The sequence below is a fragment of the Thermobia domestica genome, chromosome 15 (genome assembly GCF_964235325.1).
Source record: "Thermobia domestica chromosome 15, izTheDome1.hap1.1, whole genome shotgun sequence".
In the NCBI taxonomy this organism is placed as follows: Eukaryota; Metazoa; Arthropoda; class Insecta; order Zygentoma; family Lepismatidae; genus Thermobia; species Thermobia domestica.
In genome coordinates, this window is record NC_137468.1 from 88,178,909 (window position 1) to 88,185,326 (window position 6,418).

Sequence of the window (6,418 nt, forward strand, 5' to 3'; positions counted from 1 at the left end):
TGTAGAGTTTTAAAACATAACAAAAGAAAGTAAATTACTACACTAGTTGGGTTGATTTTGAGTTTAACGTTCCGTTCAACAGCGTGACTATATGAGACCTGGACCTACTGATTAACGTGGAATCCGAACCACAGGAGCTTCTGCCGGGAATTTAATCGGACCTCACACGCCAGAGGCGCGTGCGCTAACTGCTTAGCCACGAATAAGCTCAAAAAATGACCACATGAGAAACAGCCAATTTCTAAGAAATCTAACATGGAATAACTGAATACTGAAGTTTGTGTAATTTCATTATGTTCAGTAGAACATCATGGCACAAAAATGTGATGAAGATACTAAATTCTGACAAGAAAATTTGTTTGTTTTCATCAACAATTTCAATACTTTCTCTTAATTAAAGAAAATACTTTTTAGGAATTTAAGAATTTCATATTTTATAAATATTGAAAATTTTGCTATTATAACTCGACAAGTTTCAAACCAAGATGCGCAGATCGCTGCGGAGCACTTCGTATTCCGCCATCCTCCCCACTACTCTTCCATCCACTTGTCTGGCTTTGAAAGTTCCAGTGATACTAACTCAACAAACTTATGTTACAACAAATATCACCTGCTAAAATGTTTAAAGTCCGAATCCTACTTTTATTAGTAGGTAAGCAACCTCATGGTAGAGGTCTGCACGAGCTCGGGCCTAGGGCCGGGTCCGGGCCGTAAAGTTTTAAATAAACAATCATATTTCTCGGGACCTTTTCGGGCATAATACAACGATATTTTCTGGAGAACTTTTAACGCACACCTAAATTTGTAACTTAAGACGCCCACACTTAAAATCACTGTGCAATTGAGAGAAAAGCTGTGTAATAGAGAAAAAAAACTGAAAGTAACAGAAATAAATATGCTTAGCTTGTCTGAGTGAAAATACTGCTTCTTACACTGAATTAAAGGAACAAGAACATTGGGAACAACGTGTCTTGGTTTTTTCTTCAAAACAATGTCAGTTTATATTAAATGAGAATTTATATAATGACTTTTTTTATATATAGAAAGAGAATTCATAGTTAACTAAATGTAAAGGATAACCTTTATTTCCTTGTTGTCTCTGAATCATGAAAGCTTTTAAACTGGAAAATTAAACATCTAATTGTTGCAAATAAAAAAATACAATTTTGCCTTAATTGTTAAGTTTTTATAATTCGGGCTTATTTCGGGATCATTTGATTATCACATAGGGTCGGGCCTAAATGCTAAAACATATTTCTTACTCGGGTCGGGCCTCATATTATTAATTCACGGGCCGGGCCCGTGCAGACTATCTCATGGATACACCGTAAGCAGTGACGCTTTCCGACGGGGCGATCCCTTCACGCCTTCTGAAAGGAAAATTTCTCTTTTTGTTATTATTTTTTCATTGGTACGAACTGGCACAGTCAATATACAGCATTTACACTCAAATGTCGTAGAGGGGGCCGCGGTGGCTCAGTGGTAGAGCGTTCACCTCAGGTGCTTAGGATCCCGGGTTCGATCCCAGCCCCCGCCAAGTGAACTTTGTGGAGGACAAACACCGTGTGCGTGGGTTTTTTCGGGGTTCTCCAGTTTCCTCCCACTTTCTTCATTCCACCATTTCATTCATTATTCATCATCACCGTCTCCTTTAGCCTAACCGGCATAACCGTGGGACGTAAAACTCAAAGATTTCATTTTTTCAAATGTCGTAGAAAATCCTCAGAACATTCCTCTCCTTGCAGATTGCAACACTGCAAAACATCATCGTCGCGGAGAAGGGAGTGGGGAAATGTAGGATTAGGTGCGCAACAGCTAGGCTGCAGCGTTCTGTTTACAAACTTTTTTACTTATAGTATAATGCGTGGAAAAATTTAAGAACAAAATGGGAATTTTAGCTTTTCAAGATGGTATTTTATAAGCTTCCAAGTTGGCATCACTGTTTCAGACTTGACAATACTGTTTATTTGTTGACTTCCGCTCTACGCCCTACTGACTTCAGGAAGGGCATCGTATTTTTCCCCTGATATCTTATTATTTCTTCATGTGAGTACAGAGAGGCCCCATTGTTAACATTATGATATGAACGCAGCAACAACAATACAAATTGCTCATTATTGAAAAGTGCTAAATTAACCTTTTACCTATTTCTCAGAATCATTAAATCTTTAGCTGATTGGAAATTATTATTATTATTATTATTATTATTATTATTATTATTATTATTATTATTATTATTATTATTATTATTATTATTATTATTATTATTATTATTATTAAAAGTCTGAACTTCTGATAATTTGTAAAATGCACAATGACTTTCGTCCAATAATAAGAAAGAAGTCTTAGAAGGTCATTCCTGGGGGCATTAACGCCACCGTTGAAATCCACTGCTTTAAGATATAGATGATAGATGCATAATAAAAATGATTGTGGAACAACTGGGAGAATGAGAATGTAAGAGGAAACTGACGAGCACAATGTTGTCCACCAGAAACGCACTTGTCCTGGGATTGGACCAAGGACTCCTTCCGCCAGTCGTGAACCCTTTCCCTTGTTCACGAGTCGATAATGAGTTCTTATTTGGTTGTTGGGAGTTTAGTGTCCCGTTCACCACCAAAGATATACGAGACATGGACCTAAAGCTTAACATGGAATCCGAACCACTTGAGTTCCCGACAGGAATCGGACCCGGATCTCCTGCGTCGGCGTTTCTATTTATTTGCATTATGTTTTAAGTTAAAGATTTCAGTCAGCCCAAGGATATCGTTAGCAACAGAATGGGGGAATTGGGAGTCTAATGTATCGGACTACTGTCAGCTCACGATTAGCCTGTAACCATAAATTCGACCCACTATTGAACCGAAGATAGCTTTCTCATGGGAAATGCACTTGGTCACTATCTTCACAAAAGAATTGTGGTTTTGTTTGTTTGTTTTTGAACCAAAATAATGTTCAGGGCTAGGAATAGTAATGTTTTCTTTAATTAAAATTTGTTTCCTATAGCCTCGCTGGTGAAAGACACACTAAATTCAAAATTCTAACCAATTTTGACCAAACTGAGGAAAATAATATGAATCTTCCAGAAGAGTTTTGGATTCGATGCAGGGAGATATGTAAATTTAGGCACTTGCTAAAATTCGCAATCCTTTCTGAAATTGGCAATTTATAGTGTTATTACTCTGCTAAATTAGCCGCTATGTCATTTGGACAGTTTCTTTCGAAACTAAGGGTAGCCAGCTTAGACAAATCTCTGTACTATCAACTGTAGTTACAGCCTTTAAGAAAAGTTGAAAATATGCACAGTAAATTATATGGTTTCCATCTATTAATCCTAGAAATGTTCTATAACCTATTCTCTTGCAAGTGAAGTCAAGTGAGTTGAATTGGGCACCACCCTGTGGGTCAGTGAAAATGTTTGTTTTTCTACATATAACAACATATAAGAACTGATGAGTTCCTGAAATTACAGTTTCTTTTTCACAAATAATTTGTTAAGATTTCATGCCAAATAACTAACTACTTTTCCTACGGGCTAACGAGGAATGTATTGATCTCTAACAGATAACAACCTGAAGCTGTACGAAATTTAGGAAACTGAATAATAAAATGTATATACAATGACTGTACATACAATATGTAGAGGGTTATGGGATAATAGTGCTTATCAATATGATCTTTTACTAGTGAAAATTCGAGCACTAAGGAAGATACATATGAGTGAAATGACATTTACACTATAGATGTGTTTCAACTATTAATAAGAATCTCAAACATAAGCATGTTTCTCTCAATAAGAATACCCTTCATAAGCCCATATATCAAATTGAACACAATACATCCATATTTCACCTCCAACATCTTCAAAATATTGCCGCCACAGATTAACTTCATTTTCATTATTAGGTGATTGGGAATACAGTGACGTAATATCTTCTTCATTGGAATTTGGGAGTTCTACAGGACCTGTTGGAAGGAATGCCTGCAAAATGAAGTGGCCCATAATCCTCTTGCCATAGCTATTTTCTGTTTTCGTGTATATCGCACAACGCAGGCAATCTTCGAGAAGAATGCGTTCAGAACACAAGTCCTTGAAATTAGATTAAAATTGCACATCTAATGTAAAATACTTTCATTAAAATTAAAGAACGAAGGTATGGCTGTGAGTGTGAAAGTTTCCAGGCTCATCCTCTGTTGAATTTTCCTCACTGCAGTACTATCAAAGCCTCTAACAGAAAATTTTAATATTATGCCATGCGCTGTCTTCATAGAAATATTATTAATAGCTTCGACTACCACTGTAAGAATGAAGCACAAAACAGAGCAGATGTACTGTTATTCATAACATGTCCATATATTCCATAACCCCTTTAGTTCCCCTATGATCTGAGAATATTTGTTTGATAATATGAAGAATAATCGATTTTCTAAAACGTTAAAAACAAATAAAAGCACCATTATTCAGTATTTTTTCTTTACTAAAATGGCGTATCCTGTATGGGAAACCGGGGTATTCGCGAACACTGGGGTAATGCCGAACAGCCAAGTTTACGCACAAGGAAGCTTGTTAGAAAACAGACGATTTTGCTGTACATGGAAAAGCGTAGCACAAATTTGGTGACAGTCAGCTGAGCGGATTGCCAGGAAAAAGACGTTTTGTTGATTTTGTCCATTTACTTATAAAGTTGATTCAACAATCTGGGCAAGGTAAGTTGGCTCTTATCTTATATATATTGTTACAGATAAGGCTATATGTTTGCCTACATTTGAACATTAGTTCTTTGTAATTTTAGTAGCCTGTATGCAGTCAACAATAAGTTTCAGCTATAACAATAAAATGACGTCTCATGGGAAAATGCCTGACAAAATGCTTGCCATTACTCCGGAGTTTTAGGTATTGTCCCAGGGTGTGAAATAAATCATGATTTTTTTTTTTTTTTGTTAAAAGTAAGTAAGAAGTTAATGAAATTGGTTTGGGAAATAGATCATCCCTTGGTAAAGCGTTATTATTCGCTATATTTATTAGCTGTGTCTGTAATTATAATTCTTATTAAAGATTTAAATACTAAATTACGGCACATTTTTAATGTATTTTAATGCATTTTACTTGTTTCGTAAAGGAAAGTTCAAAGTAAACATTATGTTCGGGATTACCCCGACCACTGGGGCAATCCCGAACATAGGTATATTTTTAAAATATCTCACTGATTTGTTAAAAATTATACTTTTGACTTTCCTCTGCACTTTAGCAAACAGGAAAAACTCCAAGTTTTCTATACACAAGAAATCTTAATTGTATCTGCAAAAACAAAAGAGTTATTTATAATTAAAGCTGAAGTGTTCGTGAATACCCCGGTCTTCCCTAATTAATATTACAAAATAATTTGCAATTATATTACTATCGTTTCTAATCAAAATGTGTTTTCAATTGAAATCGACTCATTAAGAACTTAAATAAAACTCGCTAAAGACCAATATAGGTAATTACTTTGAATAATGTAGAAAGTTTGCTCAGTAGAAATCCAGGATAAGCTTTAAATTAAATACTTGGAAAATTCGATTAATAGTACGATCATTTTATGAATGCAAATATTTAACTACCAAGTTTCACAAAAATACAATGTATATGTGAGTCTAGGGTATTCTATTACTAGCATTTAGTCAGCATGGGAGACCTGGGTTCGATTCCCGGCGGGAGCTCATGTGGTTCGGATTCCACGTTAATCAGTAGGTCCACGTCTCATATAGCCTCGCTGCTGAAAAGAACGTTAAACTCAAAATCAGCTCAACTCAACTCAACTCATTTGGTCAGCAGAAACAATTAATATTTGTCTTTAACAGAACAACAGGTTTTTACATTGGGTATAAGTTTCCGATAAATTCAGGTTAATTTACAATATTCAGGAGATTATGGCCTACACTAAAGAGAAATTGGATCAAAATACAGGATATGATATCTTCAACACAAATTTTGGTGTTTTAATATAAAAAAATGTATCCTCCGGGCCGGATTTGAACCAGCGACCTATGGATTACTGAATTATTTTCTCTCACTACAGTCCACCGCTCTACCAACTGAGCTACCAGAGGAATTGGTTGCGAATGTGAAAACAAGGTAAGATACTATTCAACTCAATTATATTTTTCTGCCTCGATTCTCGTGATGTTGTTTTTTTTTTTTTTTACGTTACTTACGTAATTATCATTGCAATATGAATGAAGCAACCGTTTCATTGTTTGTACAAAGCTACTGTGTAAGATTGCATTGTACTATCTGTATTTACGAATGATACAAATAAATAACTTTATTGACTGAATGTCAATGTTATTCATAGAAGGTAACTAGTGATGCGGTGGCTCTGGTATACTCTTGTTTCGTCGAATGCAGCAGCGTAATTTCAGATTTTGCTTGCGGAGG

General features: G+C 35.5%; 1 non-coding gene across 1 annotated transcript; it reads right to left on the minus strand.

Moving 5' to 3' along the window:
* Window positions 1-5,997: 5,997 nt before the first annotated feature.
* Window positions 5,998-6,090, minus strand: TRNAY-GUA (transfer RNA tyrosine (anticodon GUA)). Its single transcript has 2 exons — window positions 6,054-6,090; window positions 5,998-6,033 (listed from the first exon to the last, which is right to left on the minus strand). It is a non-coding gene; the product is annotated as a tRNA-Tyr (tRNA).
* Between the last annotated feature and the right edge of the window lie 328 nt (window positions 6,091-6,418).